The sequence below is a fragment of the Mustelus asterias genome, unplaced genomic scaffold, assembly GCF_964213995.1.
Source record: "Mustelus asterias unplaced genomic scaffold, sMusAst1.hap1.1 HAP1_SCAFFOLD_244, whole genome shotgun sequence".
Classification (NCBI taxonomy): Eukaryota; Metazoa; Chordata; class Chondrichthyes; order Carcharhiniformes; family Triakidae; genus Mustelus; species Mustelus asterias.
In genome coordinates, this window is record NW_027590215.1 from 556,072 (window position 1) to 582,342 (window position 26,271).

The 26,271-nt window shown below is 44.2% G+C and overlaps 4 non-coding genes across 4 annotated transcripts; all 4 read left to right on the forward strand.

Annotated features, from left to right (window-relative positions):
- Positions 1 to 6,838: 6,838 nt before the first annotated feature.
- On the forward strand, positions 6,839 to 6,919 carry trnal-uag (transfer RNA leucine (anticodon UAG)). The gene has a single exon. It is a non-coding gene; the product is annotated as a tRNA-Leu (tRNA).
- Positions 6,920 to 13,589: 6,670 nt separating this feature from the next.
- Positions 13,590 to 13,662, forward strand: trnav-aac (transfer RNA valine (anticodon AAC)). Its single transcript has one exon. It is a non-coding gene; the product is annotated as a tRNA-Val (tRNA).
- A 1,156-nt stretch (positions 13,663 to 14,818) lies between these two features.
- trnav-aac (transfer RNA valine (anticodon AAC)) lies at positions 14,819 to 14,891 on the forward strand. The gene has a single exon. It is a non-coding gene; the product is annotated as a tRNA-Val (tRNA).
- A 5,415-nt stretch (positions 14,892 to 20,306) lies between these two features.
- On the forward strand, positions 20,307 to 20,379 carry trnav-aac (transfer RNA valine (anticodon AAC)). The gene has a single exon. It is a non-coding gene; the product is annotated as a tRNA-Val (tRNA).
- Positions 20,380 to 26,271: the final 5,892 nt, after the last annotated feature.

The following is a 26,271-nucleotide window of genomic DNA, read 5'->3' on the forward strand; positions in this document are numbered from 1 at the left end:
CCCATATAAACCAATCCTGCCTTGTGCAGAGCAAATACATTTACAAAGCCGATGACGTGTCCAATACGAAATAACAGCTGAACCAGGGCTCGCCCGGGATTTGAACCCGGGACCTCCAGCAAATTTATGATTGTTAACAAATGAAGGGAAAATCATACCCCCAGACCTACGCGGGGAAGGGAAGGGGGGGGGGGGGGGTGTGGTGGGGGGGGATGGGGGGGAGGGAGGTGGTTCAACTAAAAATACTTCCATTGCCACCCAAAGCTGCTCAGACATCTGTGGTGAAAGGTGAAAGTGTTGGAAAAACTCAAGAAGTCAGGCAGCGTGTGTGCACAAGAAAATAAAGCTCATCTTTTACATCCATAATCTGTCAGTAAAGCTGGGAATGGTTAGAAATGCCGGACGCTTTAAGCAAGTGATATCCAGCAGCATAACGACAGGAAATATCTCTATTAAGCTGGAAGTCATTAGAGATTAAATGAGGGAAACAGAATTTCAAAGTGATTACACCACAAAATGGGGCAATTTCTAAGTTCTTTACGGGACCCGGCTGTGCTGTTGATAAAGGGGAACCAGTGGATGTAATGCACTTAGATTAAACTGAAGGCACAGTGATGAGATGGTGGGCTTTGAAAATTCAAGTTACACTTACGAACATATGAATTAGGAGCAGAAGTAGGCAAATTCAGCGCTTCCAGCCTGAACCAACATTCAATCAGTTCATGGCTGATCTTCCTCTGGTCTCAAATCCACCTCCCCACCTGTTCCAATATCCCCTCATTCTTCTTTTAAATTAGTAATGCATCTTTCTCCTTCTTGAAACCATTTAATGATTCAAACTCTACCGCCCTATGGGTCAGCGAGTTCCACAAATTCACGACCCTCTGTTGGAAGTATTCCTCCTCATTTCAGCGACATCTCATCTCCCGCCTCTCAACCTATAAATGTGACCTGTTGTTCTTGATTGTACCGTAAGAGGAAACATTTGGTCTACGTTTACACTATCAATCCTTTTTCAGGATGTTATAACCTCGATCACTTGAGCACCTTATGGGACTATTTCGCCTCACTGTCAATTTCGTGACCGAACGAACTCAATCGGTGTTGTCATTGCCTGAAGGAGGCACGTATGTTCCATCCAAATAGGACATGTTGATGGGGAATGTTGTCTCTGGTAAAAAAAAGATCAGAGATGAAAATAATAAGCAAAGGGATATAGGATAAGTCAGTTTGAAAAACTCAGTTCACCAGTGACTCTGGGAGTCCAGTGGTTTTTGCTCAGCACTCCCCCAGTGATCATAGAAATCATAGAAACCCTACAGTACAGAAAGAGGCCATTCGGCCCATCGAGTCTGCACCGACCATAATCCCACGCAGGCGCTACCCCCATATCCCTACATATTTTACCCGCTAATCCCTCTAATCTACGCATCCCAGGACACTGGCTGAAGCATCACTGGTGTTGAGGCAGAAGGTGCCATTTTGCAGGAGAAACTTGTTTTGTGGTGAAAGTGGCCTGGCGTGAAAATCAGAGAAAACAAGCACAAGCAGCGTGGATAAAGCCCATTGTCAAACACGCTGTGAGCTGCTGGTCTGTTGGTTAGAGTCTGACACTGTCACTGCAAATTCATTGCTCTCGTCCAAACCGTGAAAACAAATGACAGTTACTGCCCTATTGAACATATAAAACACAATCTCGCCTCGTATCCTGAAGTGAAGACCCTGAGCAAATTCAACAGGAGGTTTTCTTGTCATTTCTGGCAGAGATTGGGAACCAGATGAGATTAAGGACAGTTTAACTGGCGCTGATTCTTCACTGCAGCTCATTGTGTTTCGGACTGGAGATGATTTCAGTTTGTTGCACAGTTCAGGATTACTTCATTCAGTGACGGAGCTGGCTCAAGCCTCTGATGGCCTTTCCCAGCTTCGTTGCTTCCAAGGAATTTCGGTAACATTATCAATAAATGATATGGTTGGGCGCCGTTTTGGCATGGTAGAGAGGCCGAGCGGTCGAGGGCGCTCAATTAAGGCTCCAGTCTCTCCGCAGGCGTGTGTTCGAATCCCACCGCTGCCAGATTTAATTCCAGTTTTGGTCCTTGCAACTGACTTCTCACAACTCAGATTGAATGCAGGAGTGTGTGCGGTGCCGTTTTTCGCAGGAACAACGAGGAGAGACAGTGCCAATGCAAACAGTTGTTGAGGTAAACGATATTGCATTGGATTTGCTCCGAGAGACCATACACGGGAACACAGGCTGAATAACTGTCTGTCGATATAAACAACAGGATTGTAAACATTTAGACGTTATTCGCGGCCCAGGGCATGGACTGGGATTTTCTAACTGAAGTTCAAATCCTGCCATGTGCTCTTCCCATCATTCCTCATGGTGACTATGTCTTCACTGAAAGATATTGCGAATGATTCAATGGATACAAAGATCATCTACTCATTGCAAATCTCTCACATCTGCTTTCACTTAGGGCCCAGTGTTCAGGATTCGGCTCAGAGGCCCCAGGTTCAATTCCCAGTCATGGAGTGAATAACTTTTTGTTTGATTCTTCAATTAATGAAAACAGGACGCACAGCATCTGTGAAGGGAGCAACAAGGTTAATCTTCCAGCTGGATGAACTTGTAACAGAACTGGAAATGTCAGAGATGTAATAGTAACGATAGATTCTGAAGATGAATCACATGATACACACACGGCACACATGTCAAATTATGCCACTTTCAAGTTGCATCTTTTAGCTTCCTGCTCTCCAGCTCAGACATTTCTAGATCCATCAAATATTTCCTACCTGAAAATGCTGCCTGTTTTACAATCCACTGAAAATGCTACACTTACTCTGACCTTAAAGCCCTGGTCTTGTAAATCAGCGTCGCGAGTTCAATTCTCGTTCGAGCCTGTGGTAGAATTCACCAGAAAAGAGTTGTAAGGAAGAGGCTGGGAGACGATACCGACAGCTTTGATGAATGGTCAAGATGATAGATCGGCTGTAATTTTGGAAAGTGAATAGATATTCTCTTCTTCGTAAAAATAGAAGAGCAGGACATATTTGAAAAAGTTAAGTGTTGAAATTCAAAGAAAAATAGGTGTTTTTGTACAAGAAATGTACATGCTAGCATGTAGGTGCAGCAAATAACGAGGAAGCGAAATTACATTTTGGTATTTAATGCCGGCAGACGGGAGGACAAGAATAACGAGGTGCTGCAGCATTTAGATTTGTTGAGACCATATGTTGAATATTCAGTGCAGTTATGATAATCACATTTAATTAAGGACACGCCTTCATTGGGAACGGTACAGAAAATGTTGAACAGATTGGTCCCTGGATGAGGGAGTTTTCCTGTGATGAGACGCTGGGTAAATTGGGCTGAAATTCTCTGTAGTTTCGAAGAATGAGAGGCGATCTCATTAAAACTATACAATTCTGATTAGGATTGATAGAATGGAGGCTAAGAGATTATTTTGCTGCTGCTCGGGGAATCTAACCCACTGCGGCACAGATAACGGGCTGATCATTTAGGGCTAAGATAAGGAGAAATTGCTTCACTCAAAGGGCTGAGAATCTTTGGCATCCTCTGTACTTGGCAGTTATGTATGCCCCATCATCGAGCATATTTAAGGTTGGGATCAACAGGTTTCTGGTTTCTTGGGGCATTCAGGAATATCGGGAGCTGGTGGAAAAACTGAGTTGTAGCTCAAGATCAGCCATGATGGCGTTGAATGACGGAAAAGTCTCTATGGACCGAATGGTCTGCTTTTCCTCCTATGATTCATGTCGTAATAAAAATGTAAAGTGCTGGAATTTCTCAGCAGAGCTTGCAAAAAATGTGGAGCAAGACAGTGAGTTAAGATTCCGAGTTCAATATGACTCTTTCAAACCGTAACCGAGTGTGAATTATAACAACTAGCACAACTTCGAGAATGCGAATTGAATTGGATCCAGGCTGTGAAAGCCCTGAATTTAAACTGCTGCAGGATTTTTGTCGGAAACCTGTTCAGAAAAGTTAGCTGCCAGTTGAAAGGTTGGAGGTTTCCGAGCACCCCGAGCCAAATAGACTCCCTCAATTCCTGTCTCTACTTATATTCCGGCATAGATATCCTTTGCGTCCTTCTGACAACAGGGAAACACTGTCCAAACTTTGCCAGTCTCGCTGCTATTCAGTAAGTTGTCATACAAATCGATCGATGAATGTTCATTTCAAATAAAACGAGATATATTAGTTCATGCTGCTGCATATTTCCAACCTATTAGAAATATGGGATTCACAGTAACTGGGGATTCACAGTAACTGATAAAATTGATGCTGTGGTTGCAGATATAGAACTGGAAAGCACCATCACACCGAGTGAATCCACTGTCTGTTTAAATGTTGATCAGTGAAAATTTCAATCATCCTCTGCTTTGTAACATACGGTGTGGAGATGCCGGCGTTGGACTGGGGTAAGCACAGTAAGAAGTCTCACAACACCAGGTTAAAGTCCAACAGGTTTATTTGGTAGCAAATACCATAATCTTTCGGAGCACAGCTCCTTCGTCAGATGGAGTGGATATCTGTTCTCCAACAGTGCACCGGCAGAGAAAACAAGTTACAGAATACTAATTAGAATGCAAATCTCTACAGCCAGCCAGGTCTTAAAGGTACAGATAATGTGGGTGGAGGGAGCATTCATTGTAACATACGGCCATTGAGTCAATAAGCAAGAGCCAGTCAAAAAAAAAGCCTGAATCAGTAAATCTTTTTCGCAACTTTCAAACATGTTGTTATTCTCTGTACTATTTGCCATTGAGGTACATGAATAAGTGACCGCAGTTTTGTGATGGTAAAAATGTGTTCAGCCCCTCTGGTAACTGAATCACGTTGATGCACAGAGGAACACACACAGACACCGAGAGTGGCAGTGTGCTGACAAGACACAAACACCCATAGATCAATGATGTCACCAACTGGGTTCAGTTTTGTTCCATTTCTGGCTGGGGTTTTGGTGAATTCAAGCTGATGAACAGAAATGAAGGAACGTGGAAGTAAAGCAGGAAAAACAGATGGGAATATTTGCAATGTTTTGATTCCATTGAATGAATAATTAATTCTGCAGTCACCTACAGGAATGAATGCTGAGCAGCGCAGTGGGGGAGGTTCAAATCTTCGTGAGAGAACAGCAATTTCAAATCCACCGCCTGAACCGTTTGGACATCACGGCAATCAGTGTCAATGTGTGAGTATTACTCATATAAAACTATTGAATAGTTACAGCAACAAAAGGGCACATTCGGTCCCAGGATGTCACGCTGCACCTTTCATCCCTCTTTTTTCTTCCTTGCAGAATGCCACTTGTTGAACAGACAAACGAGCTGCACTTTTTGGCAGTGGCGGGATTTGAACGCACACATTTTCAGATATTGAAGCTTAAATTTAGCAACTAAAACAATTCGGCCCAACTACCAGTCGAAGCCCCCTGCTAACTGTTGCTCAGAGTGATATAGGCAACGGGTTAGAATATAATTGGGATTTTGGAGAGAACATTTCGCCCCTCAAGCCCCTCACATATTTTGGAATCATAGCCAAGCAATTATTTTCCCTCTGTTACATTTCTGACATTTCCAGCTTTGATGAAAGATCCAGCTGCAAGATTAACTTTGTTTCTCACCCCACAGACGCTGCCAGATCTGGCTTCATTCAATGAGGGTTTCCTTTTCACGGTGTTATTTCATACAGCAATACAAACGAATTGCTCTCTGGCTGGGAATTCGATCCAGACCACAGTGATGAAAGTGCCAAATCCAAACCACTGATCCAGCAGGGAAGCTGACAGTGATTTTCCCAATCAGCGGATCATCGTCATTTTAGCCATTCTCTTCCTTCTCTTCCGTCACACAATAGACAGGTTTCTAATTTAAAATAAATACTCTGCTTATTTCCACATTTGTCACCTGCCATCGAGACCATGGTCGTGAAAACGATGACTTTGCACCATTGGAACACCCGAGTTCCGCCATCACCAGCTCAATGTTGCCTTGTCCATCATTCCTTGTGTCAAATAATACATCCTCCTTTGTTTTCTGTGCCGATCCTTACCGTCTGTCCTTTTTAAGGAGTGACCCCTGACTTCACAATGAGAAAATGCAAGGAAAACCCATCAGACTAATTAAAATATGCAAATATATAAATAAAATAACTTTTCCCTCAGTCTGCAATGAAAATGATTTGGAAAACAAAATCTGCCCAGTTTCATACCGTGGGAGGCGGACGCGATATGTGTGGAATTATTCTTGTAATTGGCTGAACACTACTCTGGTGTTGAAACACAAGGTGCCATTTTGCAGGAGAAGTTTGTGGTGCAAGTGGTCTGGCGTGGAAATTAAAATAACAAAAGGATCGTGGGCAGAGCAAATTGTAAAACACGCTGTAATCTGTTGGTCTGGTGGTTAGAGTTGAAACTGTCACCGTTGTTTTGATTGCAGGTCAGGAAATGAAGATTTATTGCTCTCCTCCAATGCGTGAGAACAAATATCAGTTATTTCCCGGCAGAACGCACAAATCCCAGTCTCGCCTTGTGTCCTCTCCTTTCTCAAGTGAAGACCCTGAGCAAATTCAACAGGAAGCCATATTGTCCTTTCTGGGAGCGAAACGAGGTTAACGACAGTTTAAATGGAGCCGGCCTTTCGCTGCAGCTCATTGTGTTTCTGACTGGAGATGATTTTTGTTTGCTGCGCATTTCAGGATCATCTGATTCGGCTACGATTTAGTCAGGGCCCATCCCAACTCCACAGATTTTGATATATTTCAGTATTAATGCAATGAAATGACATGATTATCAAGACTTCCCGTGTCGGAGCGTGGCCGAGCGGTCTAAGGCGCTGGATTTAGGCTCCAGTCTCTCTCGAGGCGTGGGTTCGAATCCCATCGCTGCCAGAGTTGATGCAAATTTTTGTCCTTGGAGCTGAAGTCCAACAGCTCAGGTTGAACGCAGGAGTGTATGCGGTGTCGTTTTTGACAGACGGCCTTGTAAGAACAGGATACTGCGCTTAACTCATGGATGGACAGTTCCGACACGCCACAGCAAAAAAGCGCACCGACCTCCTCAGAAGACAAGTACGGGACACGGCCGTCAGAGTGCCCTTCCTCCTCCAGTACGTCCCCAGAGTGCAGAAGCCAAGACATCTTCTTCGGAGTGGAGAAACTATGACATCTTCTTCCGAGCCTTCAGCGTACAATCGATGAAGACGAATATCACGCGAAGGCCATCTCCACGCCCCCACTACTTGCCTTAAAAAAGAGCAACCTCAAACAGACCATTGTTCGCAGAAAACTACCCAGCATTCAAGAGAACAGCGACCACGACACCATGCAACCCTGCCACAGCAACCTCTGCAAGATGTGTTGGTTCATCGACCCGGATGCCATCATCACACGTGAGAACAGAATCCACCAGCTAGACGATACATACACATGCAACTCGGCCAACGTTGTCTACCTCATACGCTGCAGGAAAGGATATCCCGAAGCATGGTACATCGCCGAGACTATGCAGACGCTACGATAACAGAAGAATGGACACCGCTCGACAATCACCCGGCAAGAGTATTCCGTTCCTGTCGGGGAACGCTGAAGCAGTCAAGGGCATTCAACCACCGATCTTCGGGTAAGCGTTCTTCAAGGCGGCCTTCAAGACGCACGACAACGCAGAATCGCTGAGCAGAAACTGATAACCAAATGCCATACACGAGAACGACCTCAACCGGGACCTTGGGTTCATGTCACACGACTTGTCACCCTCACCATTTGGCCTGGGCTTGCAAAATCCTACTAACTGGCCTGGCTTGAGACAATTCACACTGCTTTAACCTGTCATTGTCCCCCTCTCCACTCGCATTTTCTGTACCTGTAAAGACTTGATTCGCTGTTAAGACGCGCATTCCAACCATTATCGTGCAATTGAGTCTGTGTCTTTCTATGCCCTGTTTCTAAACCCAACTCTCCACTCACCTGATGAAGGAGCAGTACTCCGAAAGCTCGTGCGACCAAGTAAACTGATTGGACTTTAACCGAGTGTTGCGAGAATTCTTACTGTGAGGGAGATCAACAATGATTTTACTGAATGGCGGAACAGGCCCTAATGAAGGAGCAAATGGTCCATTGCAACACCTCTTCCCTATTCTCTGATGTTCTTCTGTGCAGCTCGTTATTCTGAGAACAGATTCAAATTGGTCCTGCTCCTCTCTCTGACATCATGAATTGGGGAATGAAGACACTCGGAGCTGATTGAATGAAATGTAGGAAAAAGGAGCTGTGAGCTGATTGGGTGTTTCCTGCTGGAAAGGAATGAACCTCTCACCATTGGGGCCGGATATTACTCAACATTTTCTGAACTCTGAACTGAAACAATTGCGCTTCAACTCATTGAGTTCCCTCAGACATTTGCTGGAGGAACGCTTTTTAATTTGGAATTACAAGATAAGTTGATGCAACAGGTTGAAAGTAACGAGTGTGTTCTTGTATTAAGTGGCATGGGTTCTCAATCTAACCATGCGAACCTGCAGCAACACAGTGGAGTTGAGCATTGTAGTCAGGCCGATTCAGGGCGATATGCTGTCATTTGTTTCTGTAGTGCAGTGCTTGTAAAGGATCCCGGTCCGAAACCGGGCAGAAGAATACATTAAGATTTTTCATGTCGGGTGAGAGAAATCTGAATGATTCATGTTATCTTTGCTTGACGTCGGCTTCAAATGCTTCCTGTAAAATAAATGCTGAATATTTTGGCGCATTGACAGGAAAGAAATGTTTCTGTTTTGACAACATGCGCACATTAGCATTTCGTTCAGTCCACAACAGAATTTAATGGGTTAATAGGTGCAGACTAACATAGTTAATCACCATCTGAAACATGTCTAATGGTAGTGTGTGCTCAAAAAGACAGACACAAGTGAAACTGCACGTGGGCATCGTCAGCTGAAGTGTAGTTATTCTCACATTCGCCTTACACGCGAAAAGTCCCCGGTTCGAAACCAGGCAGAAACACTGTTGGATCGTTGTCATTAAGCATGAGCGAAGTCTGCATGATGTAAGTTCATAGCTCAACCTCATGCGAATCCCATGTCACGGTCATGTTATATTTCCTTTGATCTCTGCCTCAAAAGCATTTCGGAACGTCAGAAATGCTGTCTTTGAGGACGCAGGGAATAAAGAACTCCATCGTTCGTACACAACTTCGCAACTCGTGCAGTCCACAAATTAATTTAATGGGTTTAGAGGTGCAGACTGACGTAGTTAATCACCATCTGAAATATATCGAATAGTATTATGTGCTCATAAAGACAGACACAATTGAAAGCCAAACTGAACTGGAGGAAATAGGCGCATTTCACAGAAGCACCTTTTTTAAAATTGCTCTTCACATTAAAGAAATAGTTAAAACCACTCAGACAAATGTGGAAATCGAGATTCAGTGCGGACCTCCTGGAATTCCGATAGATGGACGAGATTTAGGCGCCAGAATACTTCACACACAGAATAAAGAGGATTCAAGTACATTTTATTTTCTTTAAAGGATGAATGTGGTCAATCTCAAATAAACATCATGGCATTGGCATTACCCAGTGACTCTATTTCTTTTATTGGTCAGACATGTTTGCAAGACAATGTTGTATATTACAGAGATATTCAATTCAGAATGAGGACATCTGTGTTAAATAAACGTATTGAAATTAAATGTTGAATTACAAATATTTGATATAACTGTTTGAAATTATTTGACGGATTATGAGAATGATGTATTAATGATTGAACAGAAATCATTGCCGCCTGAGACATTTGCCAGACGAACGCTTTTTAATTTTGAAGTTCAAGACAAGTTGAGATATCAGGTTGAAACTAACGGATTTGTTCTTCTATTAAGTGACATGGACCCTCAATGTGACCATGAGAACCTGCAGCAACACAATGTAGGCCAATTGGCGGCGTGGCGCATTCTCTTGTTTCTGTCGTGTTGTGGTTATCACATTGGCCCAACACGTGAAAGATCACCGCTTCAGAACCGGGCAGAACATTCATCAGCTTTCCCATGCAGGGTGAGGGAAATCTGTATGATTTCAGATCGTTGCTGAACATCAACCAAATCTCGATGTTACAGCCATCTTATCTTTGCTCTGAACTCTGCCTCAAATGATTTCTGTAAAATAAGAAATGCTGATTCCTTTGACGCACTGACAGGAAATTTTCGATTTTGACAGTGTGCACACATTAGCATCTCTTTCAGCCGACAACAGAATTTAATGGGTTTAAATGTGCAGACGAACATAATTAATCACCATCTGTGCGCTCAAAAAGACAGACACAAGTGAGGAAAAGGCGCACATTTCCTACAACATTTTTTTTTTTGGAAATCGTTCTTCATAACAAGGAAATAGGAAACAGCACTCAGCCAGATGAGGAAATCGAGACTCAGTGCGGATCTATTGGACTTTCCTAAAGATGGCCAACATTTATGCGCATGAATGTTTTACGCCCACAATTAAAAGGCTTAAGTGCAACTAACAGATGTCTTTTCAATCTCTTCCATTAAAATGAAGTTGATTTTGTTTAACAGCAGAATATGATCAATGTCAAAATTGCGATCTCCATTTCCCAGTGACTCGCTTCCAACTGTTGGGCAGTTATGTTTGCAATTCAGTGGAAGTTAATTTCAGAGATATTCAATTCATAATGAGGACATATGTATTAAATAATACATTGATACTAAATATTAAAACAAATACTGAGTAAAATTGTAAAATGAGTTTCACGAATGCTATCTGAAACCGAAACGTCAGCCCTTTTCACTCCTTACAGGTGCTGCCAGACATTTTGAGATTTTCCAGCACTTTCTCTGTTGGTTTCAGATTCCAGCATCCACGGTAAATTGTTTTTATTACTGAGTACAATTGGTTGAGATTATTCGAAGGAAGATGAGAGCGATGCATTAATGAATGAGCAGAAATCATTGCTCCCTCAGATATTTGCCAGACGAACGCTTCTAAGTTTTGAAGTTCAAGATAAGTTGAGCAATCAGATTGAAAGCAGCGGTTATCTTCCTGAAACAAGACACATTGTTGGGGGGTGGGTGGGGAAGGGAGGTTGCGAGGGTGAATGGGGGGGGGGGGGGGGAGGAGACGGGGCTCTCAGTCTAACCATTTGAACGTGCAGCACAACAGCGCAGTTCAACATTGCAGACAGGCAGATTTGCTCAACCGCGTTTCAAGCGGTTTCTGTAGCGTAGTGATGATCACGTTGACCTAACACGCGAAAGGTCCCCGATTCGAAGCCAAGCGGAAACATGCATTATGCTTTCTCGTGTCAGGAAGGTTGCTTGATTTCGGTTTGTTGCGCAACATTATCCGGACCTCCATGTTAAAGGCATGTTATCATTGCTGTGACAGCACCCTCAAATGCTTTCTGTGAAATAAGAAACGGTTTTTCTTTGACGCACTGACAGGAAAGTTCGGTTTTGACACCGAGCACATATTCGCATCTCGTTCAGTCGACACCCGAATTTAATGGGTTTATAGGTGCAGACTAATATGGTTAATCACCATCTGAAATATCAGACAGTCGTGTGTGCTCAAAGAGACAGATACAAGTGATACTGTAAGTGAACGAGAGGAAATGCGCACATTTGACAGAAGAATCTTTTTTTACAAATCGTTTTTCATCACTACGAAACAGGAAAAACCACTCAGACAGGTGAGGGAATCGAGACTCAGTGCGAATCTAAAGGACTTTCTTGTAAAGGGCCGGAATTTATGCGCATGAATGTTTAACACCCATAATTAAAAAGGCTCAAGTGTCACGAACAGATAATTCTTGATTCTTCTCCATTTAAATGCAGTTGACTTTGTTCAAAAGCTGACGATAGTCAATTTCAAAATTGCGATGTGTATTACCCGGTGATTCGATTCGTTCTGTTGGTCAGTTATGTTTGCAATTCAGTCTTGTTCGATTTCAGAGATATTCAATTCATAATGAAGACATACGTGTTATATAATGCCTTGATACTAAATTTTGAAACAAATACTGAGTACAATTGTACAATGAGCTTTGATGAAGTGTCATCTGGACTCGAAACGCACGCCCTTTTCGCTCCTTACAGGTGGTGTCAGACATTGTGAGATTTTGCAGCATTTTCTCTTTTCTCATCCGCAGTAATTTGCTTTTATTACTGAGTACAATTGATTGAGATTATTCGAAAAAGATGAAAATGATGCATCAATGAATGGGTAGAAATCATTGCTCCCTTAGATATTTGCGAAACGAACGATTTCAAATGTTGATGTTCGGCATAAGTCGTACAATCAGATTGAAAGTAACGGTTACCTTCCTGAATTAAGTGACATGGGGTCTCAGTCTAACCATCGAAACCTGGAACAACACAGCGTAGTTGAACATTGCAGACAGGCAGATTTGCTCTATCGTGCTTCAAGCTGGTCCTGTAGTGTAGTTGTTGTCGCGTTCGCCTAACACGCGGAAAGTTCCCCCATTCGAGACCGGACAAAAACATTCATTAAGCTTTCTCATGTCGGGTAAGGGAAGACTGCTTGATTTCAGTTTCATGCTGAACGTTATCCGAACCTCGATGTGAAATGAATGTTATCATTGCTCTGGCATCACCCTCAAATGCTTTCTGTGAAATAAGAAACGATTTTTTTTGACGCACTGACAGGAATGTTCGATTTTGACACTGAGCACATATTCGCATCTCGTTCAGTCTACAACAGAATTTAATGGGTTTAGAGGTGCAGACTAATATGGTTAATCACCATCTGAAATATCTGATCGTAGTGTGTGCTCATAAAGACAGATACAAGTGAGACTCAGTGCGGATCTACTGGACTTTCCTGTAAAGGGCCGGAATTTATGCGCCTGAATGTTTCACGCCCATAGTAGAAAAGGCTCAAGGGTCACTGGCAGATAATTCTTAAATCTCTTCCATTTCGATCTAGTTGACTTCTTAAAGTAAACTGACTATGTTCAATCTTAAAATTGCAATCTGTATTACCCGGTGACTCGATTCATTTTGTTGGTCAGTTATGTTTGCAATTCAGTGATGTTCAATTTCAGAGATATTCAATTCATAATGAAGGCATATGTGTGAAATAATGCATTGATACCAAATATTGAAACAAATATTGAGTACAATTGCACAATGAGCTTTTACAAAATGTCATCTCAACACGAAACGCCAGGTCGTTTCACACCTTACAGACGCTGCCAGTCTTTGTGAGACTTGCCAGAATTTTCCCTTTTCGTTTCCGATTCCAGCAGCCGCAGTAATTTGCTCTTATTACTGAGTACAATTGATTGAGATTATTGGAAGGAAGATGAGAATGATGAAATGATGAATGGGTAGAAATCATTGCTCCCTTAAATATTTTCCAGACGAACGCTTTTAACTTTTGATGTTCGGGATACATCCTGCAATCAGATTGAAAGGAAAGGTTATCTTCCGAAATTAAGTGCCCTGGGTTCTCAGTCCAACCATCCGAACCTGCAGCAACACAGCGTAGTTGGACATTGCAGACAGACAGGTTTACTCCAAGCCCATCAAGCTGTTTCTGTAGTGTAGTGGTCATCACGTTCGCCTAACACGCGAAAAGTGGCCGGTTCGAAACCGGGCGGAAACATTCGTTAAGCTTTGCCATGTTGGGTCAGGTAAAATTGCTTGATGTCAGTTTGTTGCTTACCATTTGCCGAGCCTCGATATGAAAGGCATGTTATCATTGCTCTGACATCACCCTCAAATGCGCTTTGTTAATTATGAAACGCTTTTCTTTGACGCACTGACAGGAAAGTTCGATTTCGACACCGAGCACTTATTCGCATCTCGTTCAGTCTGCAACAGAATTTAATGGGTTTATCCGTGCAGACTAATATGGTTAATCACCATCTGAAATATCTGACAGTAGTGTGTGCTCAAAAAGAAAGATACAAGTGATACTGTAAGTGAACTAGAGGAAATGGCGCACATTTCACAGAAGAATCTTTTTTTAAAATCGTTTTTCATCACTGAGAAACGGGAAAAGCCACTCAGACAGATGAGGGAATCGAATGTCAGTGCGGATCGACTGGACGTTGCTTAATGGGCCGGAATTTATGCGCCTGAATGTTTCACGCCCCTAAAAGAAAAGGCTCAAATGTCACGAACAGATAATTCTCCATTTTTCTCCATTTAATTGTAGTTGACTTTGTTTAAAAGCTGACGATAGTCAATCTCAACATTGCGATCTGTATTACCCGGTGATTCGCTTCGTTCTGTTGAACAGTTATGTTTGCAATTCAGTGATATTCAATATCAGAGATATTCAATTAATGATGAATAATGATGAATAAGTGTTAAATAATTCATTGATACTAAATAGTGCAACAAATACTGAGTACAATTGTACAATGAGCTTTGATAAAGTGTCACCTGGACTCGAAACGTCCGCCCTTTTCACTCCTTACAGGTGCTGCCAGACATTGGGAGATTTTGCAGCATTTTCTCTTTTCTTATCCGCAGTAATTTGCTTTTATTACTGAGTACAATTGATTGAGATTATTCGAAGAATGATGAAAATTATGCATTAATGAATGGGCAGAAATCATTGCTCCCTTAGATATTTGCGAGACGAACGCTTTTAACTTTTGATGTTCAGGATAAGTCGCACAATCAGATTGAAAGTAACGGTTATCTTCCTGAATTAAGTGACATGGGCTCTCAGTCTCACCGTCGGAACCTGCAGCATCGCAGCGTAGTTGAACATTGCAGACAGGCAGATTTGCTAAAGTGCACTCCAAGCTGTTTCTGTAGTGTAGTGGTTATCACGTTCGCTTAACAAGCGAAAGGTCCCCGGTTCGAAACAGGGCAGAAACATCCATTAAGCTTTCCCATGTCGTGGAAGGGAAAATTGCTTGATTTCAGTTCATTGCTCATCGTTATCCGAGTCTCGATGTTAAAGGCATGTTTTGCTTGCGCTGACTTCACCCTCAAATACTTTCTGTGAATTAAGAAATGTCTTTTTTGACGCACTGACAGGAAAGTTCGGTTTTGACACCGAGCACTTATTCCCATCCCGTTCAGTCTACAACAGAACTTTATGGATTTATAGTGCAGACTAATATGGTTAATCACCATCTGAAATATCTGACAGTAATGTGTGCTCAAAAAGAAAGTTACAACTGATACTGTAAGTGAACAAGAGGAAATGGCGCACATTTCACAGAAGATTCTTTTTAAAAAATGTTTATGCGCCTGAATGTTTCACGCCCCTCAGACCGATGAGGGAATCGAGACTCAGTGCGGATCTTCTGGACTTCCCTGTAAAGGGCCGGAATTTATGCCCCTGAATGTTTCACGTCCATAATAAAAAGGCTCAAGTGTCGCGAGCAGATAATTCTGGACTCTTCTCCGTTTAAATGTCGTTGACTTTATTTAAATGCTGACGATAATCAATCCCAAATTTGCGATCTGTATTACCCGGTGATTCGATTCGTTCTGTTGGTCAGTTATGTTTGCAATTCAGTGATGTTCAATTTCAGAGATATTCAATTAATAATGAAGACATATGTGTTAAATAATGCATTGATACTAAATAGTGAAACAAATACTGAGGACAATTGTACAATGAGCTTTGATAAAGTGTCATCTGGACTCGAAACGTCCGCCCTTTTCACTCCTTACAGGTGCTGCCAGACATTGTGAGGTTTTGGAGCATTTGGTCTTTTCTCATCCGCAGTAATTTGCTTTTATTACTGAGTACAATTGATTGAGATTATTCGATGAAAGATGAAAATGATGCATTAATGAAGGGGCAGAAATTATTGCTCCCTTAGATATTTGCGAGACGAACTCTTTTATTTTTTGATGTTCTGGATAAGTCGTGCAATCAGATTGAAAGTAACGGTTATCTTCCTCAATTAAGTGATACGGGCTCTCAGTCGAACCATCGGAACCTGCAGCAAAACAGCGTAGTTGAACACTGCAGACAGGCAGATTTGGTCCAGTGCCCTTTAAGCTGTTGCGTTCGTGCAGTGGTTATCACATTCGCCTAACACGCCAAAAATCCCCGGATCGAAACCAGGCAGAAACGTTCATTAAGCATTCTCGTAAGAACATAAGAAACAGGAGCAGGAGTAGGCCATCTAGCCCCTCGAGCCTGCCCCGCCATTCAATAATATCATGGCTGATCTGAAGTGGATCAGTTCCACTTAACCGCCTGATCCCTTCAACCCCTAATTCCCTTACCGATCAGGAATCCATCTATCCGTGATTTAAACATATTCAACGAGGTAGCCTCCACCACCTCAGTGGGCAGAGAATTCCAGAGATTCACCACCCTCTGAGAGAAGAAGTTCCTCCTCAACTCTGTCCTAAACTGACCCCCCTTTATTTTGAGGCTGTGCCCTCCAGTTCTCGCTTCCTTTCTAAGTGGAAAGAACCTCTCCACCTGTACCCTATCCAGCCCCTTCATTATCTTATAGGCCTCTATAAGATCCCCCCTCAGCCTTCTAAATTCCAACGAGTGCAAACCATATCTGCTCAATCTCTCCTCATAATCAACACCCCTCATCTGGTATCAACCTGGTGAACCTTCCCTGCAAGCCAGCCAAGGCCAATATATCCTTCCACAAATAAGGGGACCAATACTGCACACAGCTGCGACCCCACCAATGCCCTGCACAGATGCAGCAAGACATCTCTGCTTTTATATTCTATCCCCCTTGCGATATAGGCCAACATCCCATTTACCATCTCGATCACCTGTTGCACCTGCAGACTGGGTTTTTTGTGTCTCATGCACAAGGACCCCCAGGTCCCTTTGCACAGTAGCATGTTGTAATTTTTTCCATTTAGATAATAATCCAATTTGGTATTATTTCCTCCAAAGTGAATAACCTTGCATTTGTCAACATTATACTCCAACACTGGTGGTGTTTGTTGAAGAAGTGACCAGAATGGTTGACGAAGGAAGGGCCGTGGATGTTGTCTATATGGACTTTAGTAAAGCGTTTGACAAAGTCCCTCATGGTAGGCTAGTGAAAAAGGTTGGATCTCATGGGATAAAGGGGGAGGTGGCTAGATGGGTGGAGAACTGGCTTGGTCATAGAAGACAGAGGGTGGTAGTGGAAGGGTCTTTTTCCGGCTGGAGGCCTGTGACTAATGGTGTTCCGCAGGGCTCTGTATTGGGACCTCTGCTGTTTGTGATTTATATAAATGATCTGGAAGAAGGAGTAACTGGGGTGATCAGTAAGTTTGCGGACGACACAAAACTGGCAGGACTTGCAGATAGTGAGGAACATTGTCAGAGGCTACAGAAGGATATAGATAGGCTGGAAATTTGGGCAAAGAAATGGCAGATGGAGTTCAATCCTGATGAATGCGAAGTGATGCATTTTGGTGGGAATAATGTAGGGAGGAGCTACACGATAAATGGAAGAACCATAAAGGGTGTAGAGACGCAGAGGGACCTGGGTGTGCAAGTCCACAGATCTTTGAAGGTGACGTCACAGGTGGAGAAGGTGGTGAAGAAGGCATATGGCATGCTTGCCTTTATAGGACGGGGCATAGAGTATAAAAGTTGGGGTCTGATGTTGCAGATGTATAGAACGCTGGTTCGGCCGCATTTGGAATACTGCGTCCAGTTCTGGTCGCCACACTACCAGAAGGACGTGGAGGCTTTGGAGAGAGTACAGAGGAGGTTTACCAGGATGTTGCCTGGTATGGAGGGGCTTGGTTATGAGGAGAGATTGGGGAAACTGGGGTTGTTCTCCTTGGAAAGACGGAGGATGAGGGGAGACTTAATAGAGGTGTATAAAATTATGAAAGGCATAGATAGGGTGAACGGTGGGAAGCTTTTCCCCGGGTCGATGGTGACGTTCACGAGGGGTCATAGGTTCAAGGTGAAGGGGGGGAGGTTTAACACAGATATCAGAAGGACATATTTTACACAGAGGGTCGTGGGGGCCTGGAATGTGTTGCCGGGCAAGGTGGTGGAGGCGGACACACTGGGAACGTTTAAGACTTATCTAGACAGCTATATGAACGGAGTCGGAATGAAGGGATACAAAAGAGTGGTCTAGTTTGGACCAGGGAGCGGCGCGGGCTAATTGTTCTTTGTTTCTCGTTTCAAGGCTTCATTCTATGATCATCTTGCTGGTGCCAGTACAGAGCGAGACTGCGGATAGTTGGGAACCTGTCTCGGGGGCAGGGAATTCAGATGGTGTTCGTAAAGCAGAAGTGGAAATGAATAGGGTTGGGAAGCATTTTCTGATCAGGGCCAGTGTGATCTCCTGGACTCGTTTCGATCGCCTCAGGGGGTCGGAGAGGAATTTCCCAGATTTTCTTTCCCCATATTGGCCCTGGGGTTTTCACTCTGGGTTTTCGCCTCTCCCTGGAGATCACATGGTCTGGTATGGGGGGGTGGGGGTGGGTTAATAGGTTGTGATGAACAAAGCATCGTAGCTGTGAGGGACAGCTCGGTGGATAGGATATTAGGATGTAGATAGGTTGGAAAATTGGGCGGGGATCCTGGATTCAGGATTCAATCCTGGACCGGGGAGCGGCGCGGGCTTGGAGGGCCGAAGGGCCTGTTCCTGTGCTGTATTGTTCTTTGTTCTTTGTTCTTTGTTGTCCATCTGCCAGATCCTCGCCCACTCACTCAGGCTGTCCAAATCTCTCTGCAGACCTTCTACGCCCTCCACACGATTCACTTTTCCACTTATCATTGTGTCGTCTGCAAACTTTGTTACCCTACACTCAGTCCCCCCCTCCAGATCGTCTATATAAATGGTAAATAGTTGAGGTCCCAATACCGATCCCTGCGGCACGCCACTAGTTATCATCCGCCAACCAGAAAAGCACCCATTTATACTGACTCCCTGCATCCTGTCAGATAGCCAATCCCCGATCCACGCTAACACCCTACCCCCAACTCCGTGTGACCCAATCTTCTTCAGCAAGCTTTTGTGAGGCACCTTATCAAACGCCTTTTGGAAATCCACCGGTTCCCCTCCGTCAACCGCACTAGTCACATCTTCATAAAAATCCAACAAGCTCGCCAAGCACGACTTTCCCCTCATGAATCCATGCTGCGTCTGCTTAATCGAACCATTCTTATCCAGATGGCCTGCTATTTCTTCTTTAATGATGGATTCATATCGGGTAAGGGAAAATTGCTTGATTTCAGTTGGTTGTTCAACGTTTTTCGAACCCCGATGTTAAAGGCATGTTATCATTGATCTGGCATCACTCTCAAATGCTTTGTGTGAAATAAGATTCCATTTGTTTTTGACGCACTGACAGGACAGTTCGATTTTTACACCGAACACATATTCGCATCTCGTTCAGCCTACAACAGAATTTAATGGGTTTATAGGTGCAGACTAATATGGTTAATCACCATCTGAAATATCTGACAGTAGTGTGTGCTCAAAAAGACAGATACAAGTGATACTGTAAGTGAACTAGAGGAAATGACGCACATTTCACAGAAGAATCTTTTTTAAAATAGTTTTTCGTCACTAAGAAACAGGAAAAGCCACTCAGACAGATGAGGGAATGGAGACTCAATGCGGATCTACTGGACTTTCCTGTAAAGGGCCGGAATTTATGCGCCTGAATGTTTCACGCCCATAATTAAAAAGACTCAAGTGTCACGAACAGATAATTCTTGATTCCCCTCCATTTAAATGTAGTTGACTTTGTTGAAAAGCTGACGAGAGTCAATCTCAAATTTGCGATCTGTATTACCCGGTGATTCGCTTCGTTCTGTTGGTCAGTTATGTTTGCAATTCAGTGATGTTCAATTTCAGAGATATTAAATTCATAATGAAGTCATATGTGTTAAATAATGCATTGATACCAAATAGTGAAACAAATACTGAGTACAATTGTCCAATGAGCTTTGATAAAGTTTCACCTGGATTCGAAATGTCCGCCCTTTTCACTCCTTACAGGTGCTGCCAGACATTGTGAGATTTTGCAGCATTTTCTCTTTTCTCATCCGCAGAAATTTGCTTTTATTACTGAGTACAATTGATTGAGATTATTCGAAGAAAGATGAAAATGATGCATTAACGAATGGGCAGAAATCATTGCTCCCTTAGGTATTTGCGAGACGAACGCTTTTAAATTTTGATGTTCGGGATAAGTCGTACGATCAGATTGAAAGTAACGGTTATCTTCCTGAATTCAGTGCCATGGGCTCTCAGTCTAACCATCGAAACCTGCAGCAACACAGCGTAGTTGAAAATTGCAGACAGGCAGATTTGTTTCAGCATGTTTCCAGCTGTTTCTGTAGTGTAGTGGTTTTCATGTTCGCCTAACACGCGAAAAGTTCCCGGTTCGAAATCGGGCAGAAACATTCATTAAACTTTCCCATGTCGGGTTACGGAAAATTGTTTTATTTCAGTTTGTTGCTCATCATTATCCGAGCCTCGATGTGAAAGGCATGTTATTGCTCTGACAGGACCCTCAAATGCTTTCTGTGAAATAAGAAACGCTATTTTTTGACGCACTGACAGGAAAGTTCGATTTTGACACCGAGCACTTATTCGCATCTCGTTCAGTCTACAACGGAATGTAATGGGTTTATAGGTGCAGACTAATATCGTTAATCACCATCTGAAATATCTGACAGTAGTGTGTGCTCTAAAAGATAGATACAAGTGATACTGTAAGTGAACTAGAGGAAATGCGCACATTTCACGGAAGATTCTTTTTAAAAATCGTTTTTCGCCACGAAGAAACAGGAAAAACCACTCAGACAGATGAGGGAATCGAGCCTCAGTGCGGATCGACTGGACTTCCCTGTAAAGGGCCGAAATGTATGCGCCTGAATACTTCACCCCCATAATAAAAAACTGCTCAAGAGTCACTATCAGATAATTCTTAACTCCCTCCCATTTAGATGTGGTTGACTTTTAAAAAGCTGACTATGTCCAATCTTAAAATTGCGATCTGTATTACCAGGTGACTCGATCCCTTCTGTTGGTCAGTTATATTTGCAAATCAGTGATGTTCAATTCCTGAGATATTCAATTCAGAATGAAGACATGTGTGTTCAATAATGCATTGATACTAAATATTGAAACAAATACTGAGTACAATTGTACAATGAGCTTTGCCGAAGTGCCATCTGGACTCGAAACCTCAGCCATTTTGACTCCTTACAGCTGCTGTCAGACATTGTGAGATTTGCCAGAATTTTCCCTTTTGGTTTCCAAATCTAGCCGCCGCAGTAATTTGCTTTTATTACTGAGTAGAATTGGTTGAGATTCTTCGAAGGAAGATGAGAATGATGCATTAATGAATGGGCAGAAATCATTGTTCCCTTAGATATTTGCGAGACGAGCGCTTTTAATTGTTGAAGTTTAAGATAAGTTGAGCAATCAGATCGAGAGTAACGGTTATCTTCCCGAATTAAGTGACACGGGCTCTCAGTCAAACCATTGGAACCTGCAGCAACACAGCACAGTTTAACATTGCCGACAGGCCGATTTGTTGTAACGTACTGTCACCTGGTTCTGTAGAGTAGTGGTTATCACGTTTTCTTCATACGTGAAAAGTTCTTGGTTCCAAACCGGCTCGAAACATTCCTTAACATTTTCATGGAGAGGTCACCCTGTCATTCTGGCAGTGTTTTCTTTTCATACCAGGCTCCCTCTGGTTTCTGCCACTGCGTTTCTCAATCCACAGTAATACACCGCGCTGTCCGACAATCACAGCTGACACATGCTGAAATTCCCCTTGCTTTTCGACCTCTCGATATATGCAGAAAATCGAATGCCCACACACTCTGCACCGGAAATATCTCCATAATAAGAGATATAGATCAAGAAGATGGGGGCTTTCTCCGTTCTTTTTGCTGGGAGCCTTCTCCCGATCCTGGCGATACAATTGAATGTAATATGCATCAGCTGCTGAGCAGTTAACCTATTGGTCACCGGGCCATTGAGTTTAAAATTTGGCGAGTCATATTGCAGCTTTATAGAACCTTAGTTAGGCCGCACTTGGAATATAGTTTTCAATTTTGGTCGCCACACTACCAGAAGGATGTTGAGGCTTTGGAGAGGGTACAGAAAAGACTTACCAGGATGTTGCCTGGCATGGAGGGCATTAGCTACGAGGAAAGGTTGGAGAAACTTGGTTTGTTCTCACTGGATCGACGGAGTTTGAGGGACGACCTGATAGAAGTCTACAAGCTGATGAGGGGCATGGACAGAGTGGATAGTCAGAAGTTTTTTCCCAGGGTGGAAGAGTCAATTACTCGGGGGCATAGGTTTAACGTGCGAGGGGCAAGGTTTAAACGAGATGTACGAGGCAAGTGTTTTACACAGAGGGTGGTGGGTGCCTGCCGGGGGAGGGAATGGAAGCAGATACGATAGTGAGTTTTAAGGGGAGTCCGGACAAATACATGAATAGGATAGGAATAGAGGGATACGGTCCCCGGAAGGGTAGCGGGTTTTAGTTCAGTCGGGTAGCGTGATCGGTGCAGGCTTGGAGGCCGAAGGGCCTGTTGCTGTGCTGTAATTTTCTTTGTTCTTTGTTCTTTGAGTCCCATTCAAAATTCATTGCTGTAACCGGCTCCTTTGATATTGAGTCTCCAGTCGTGACACCGGCAGAAATTTAGAAATTTAGAAATATTGAAAGATAAGATATTATTATCATTCTATTGTAACTCATAACATCAGGACACGGATCACATTATCATCAGCATGAAAGCGGAATTAAATTACTGTCGACATCGCTTGCAAGAAGAAATTTATGTCCCTTGCAGACTTACCAGGCAAAAGAGCTGAAACAAGGACACTAAGGGCAATTTTTTAGCATGGCCTATCAATCTAACCCGCACATCTTTGGACTGTGGGGGAAAACCGGAGCACCCGGAGGAAACCCACGCAGACACGAGGAGAATGTGCAAACTCCACACAGACAGTGACCCAAGCCAGGAATCGAACGCGGGTCCCTTGCGCTGTGAAGCAGCAGTGCGAACCACTGTGCTACCGTGCCGCCCATTGCGGAATTAAACAGAATGGGTTCAATCTGTAATTGTTTGGGTGAAGATATTTACATATATATCCGGTCTCTCCAGCGATTGGTTAATTCCCAAAAGAGTCAACTGGTGACGTCCAATCATGTCCCTGATTCTCCAATCCATCCAATCAGCTCACAGACCCTTTGTTCTCCAGCTTATTACGTCAGAGCAGGGCCAGCGAAGCAATGAAGTTGTTTTCCCCACAGCGGGACCAAAACAAGGATTCACCGCAATGTTGGACCTTTCGCCAAGACAGCTTCTGAGATGGTGGCAATGAGGGGAAATAGTTAATGTTGTCCTTGTCCTCTTTTTAGGTCAAACCAAACCAAGTAAACAAACTCAGATTAAATCAGGACAAAGTAAAAGGGGCAGCTCCCCAAAAAGGAGGGGGAACAGCCCGAACAGAAATCAAAGTACAAAGGAAACTTAAAAACATCAAATTAAAATGTGATTATTAGGGTCAATAATGCACCCCAACCCCTGCGGTGCCCAGCGGGCGCGGAAAGCGCTAACCTCGCCCGTGGACACCGCATGCTCCCTCTCCAGGGACACCTGGCCGCGAACGTAGCCGCGGTAGAGGGGAAGACAGTCAGGATGGACGGCCCCCTCGATCGGCCGCAGCCTGGACCGGTAAATGGCGCGTTTCGCCAGGCCCAGGAGCAGGTTCACGAGGAGGTCGCCATCCCGACCCTCCCCTCTCCGCACCGGGTGTCCCTAGATCAGGAGCGTGGGACTGAAGTGCAGACAAAACATCAATAAAAGGTTCTTTAGGAAAACATAAAGGGAGTGCAGCCTAAGACACTCAACATAGACATGGTCCACGGACTCCACAAGGCCCAGAAAGGGCAGTCTTCGGAGCCCGTGAACCAGTGAATCCTACGGTTGTGCGGAACTGCTGCATGCATCACCCTCCACCCCAGGTCCCCGACGTAATTGGGGGAGATCCCTCCGTAGAGGGACCTCCAGCGGGGACCTCCGCCGCCCGGCGGCAACAAGGCCCGCCAAGGTGTATCCGGGCGACAGGCGAGGAGGCAGTAGTGGAAGGTGTGCAGCAGCAGCCCGCACAGGAAACGCCTCCGCGCGGTAGAAAAAGGCACGGAGGGCATTTCCGCGAGGTGGCTCAGGCTGTGGGGCACCTCACCCAGGGAGGGGGGCTGAGGCTTTGGGCCAATGTGGAATTCCGCCCGAACAGGGGAACGCTCGGGCGGGATCCCACCGCACGCCTGCGCCGTCTCAAGTTTGCGTGCAGTATCGGGGCCGAGCACAACCTCCTAAGGTCTAGGATGGCTTTGGTCGCGCGCCGGACGGTCGTCCCCGCGCACTCAGCCAGCACGCGGGGACTCATCCAGCCCGCTCCTCCGCCATCGAGCACGTCCCCGATTCTGGTCACCCCGGCTTCCACAGCCCTCCTCTCCGCCAGCCACCTGAAGTTATACGGCTGGAGGAGCGGATTCCTGAGCAGCGGCTCTCGCACGAGAGCCGCTACTCCTGACGGGGGAGAGCTGCATCGCGAGGCGACCTTGTTCCAGACAGTGAGGAGGTCCTGGTAAAAGACGGGCAACTCCTGCAGGGCGGTCGAAGCACGCCCCAGTTCGATATGCAGGAGCTGCACGTCATAATTGACGCCGTGCCAGTGGCTGCACCATGGTCAGTCAGCTCACCATCCTTCATTCCCCACACTTATCCAAACCAGCTGGAAGAACTTCAAACCTGTTGGACAATTGCAGTGGTTGACACTCCTGCACTCCTCAGGGTCCCCTTACCTACCTCAGCAGCCGTCACACTCTCCTGTCCCTGACAACTTTTCAAACAGGAAGATTATATCCCAGGGGGTGTGACCACCTTCTGAAACAAAGCTTCCAGGTAAAACTCTCCCTCCCTGATGTGTCGCATTGTCAAACTCCAGCTGAATGTCTCTGAGCCAAAGCTCCTCAAGACGCAGACACTTACTGCAGACATACTTGCCCTGGATAACACCAGGATCCATGAGCACCCACATACTGCAGTCATCACACATCAGTTGTCCTGATATACTTCTGATTTTTAACAAACGACTTAATTATTTTATTCAGTTATTTATTTTAGATATTAATAAATCTCATCACAATGTGCAGGACAATTTTCAACCTTCGAAAAACAGATCATGACCATTTACTGGATATTAACCAACAGCTCCCCACCTCGCCTGTAGAGTCATAGAGTCATAGAGGTTTACAGCATGGAAACAGGCCTTTCGGCCCATGCCGCCCTTTTTTTTTAAACCCCTAAACTAATCCCAATTGCCCGCATTTGGCCCATATCCCTCTATACCCATCGTGCTGATGTAACTATCTGTAGAAAGGCAGAAACCAATTGCCACAGGGTGTAAAAGTTAGAAAAGCGAAGGAGTAGCGCCCTCCCCTCCTCACTGAAATCCTTCTTCTCACCAAACTTCCACACTCTGTCCAAAGCCACACTCAGTGCTGCTCAAACAGAGAGTGTCTGAATTTCAATTCCTTGCTATGAGCCATGTATAAATCAGGAAACAGTTAGTTCATTTTCCTTCCATGTTTATTTCCAGAACTTACATTTTTTACATTTAAGTTGTTGAAATAATACGATGGTTAAAACATATGGGAAATGACAGACGGAGAAAGACACTCTGGTGTATCCAGAATGTCTCACTCAGATGCAATGCTTCATGCACCAGAATATATAGACTTCTCCACTTCACCCAGGAGGCCTTATCAACCAGGGTAGGTGAATAAACAGATTGAAAATTTGGGAGAAACATTTGCTGTTAAATTCCTCTCCGATCCCCATAGGCAATTGAAAACTAGTCCAGGAGATCACCCTGCGCTGAGTCAGTTCCATGTATTACAAGGTGATTGCTTCTCCACTCCTACTTTGCAGCCGATAGCTGAACACAGGGCCTCAGATCCTGTGTTCCAACAATCTCCACTGTTCAGTTTGAGCAGCTGCTTCCCAAACATTCATCGATGACTTGAAAGCTGTTGTTGGATTGTACAGATTTCCCACTTCTGTATTATTACAGGTTGAAGAAAAAAACGTTCCAACATTTCTCTTTTAAAAATGTCAGCTGTAACATCCTTTAATTGAGTGGAACCTGAATCTCAGGCATGGTGGTCAGAGGACTGGACTAATAATCGGAAGATGTCAGTTCACATCCAACCTTTCAATTCCTACACACACCAATGCTTTCCCCAGCCAGAGTGGCTC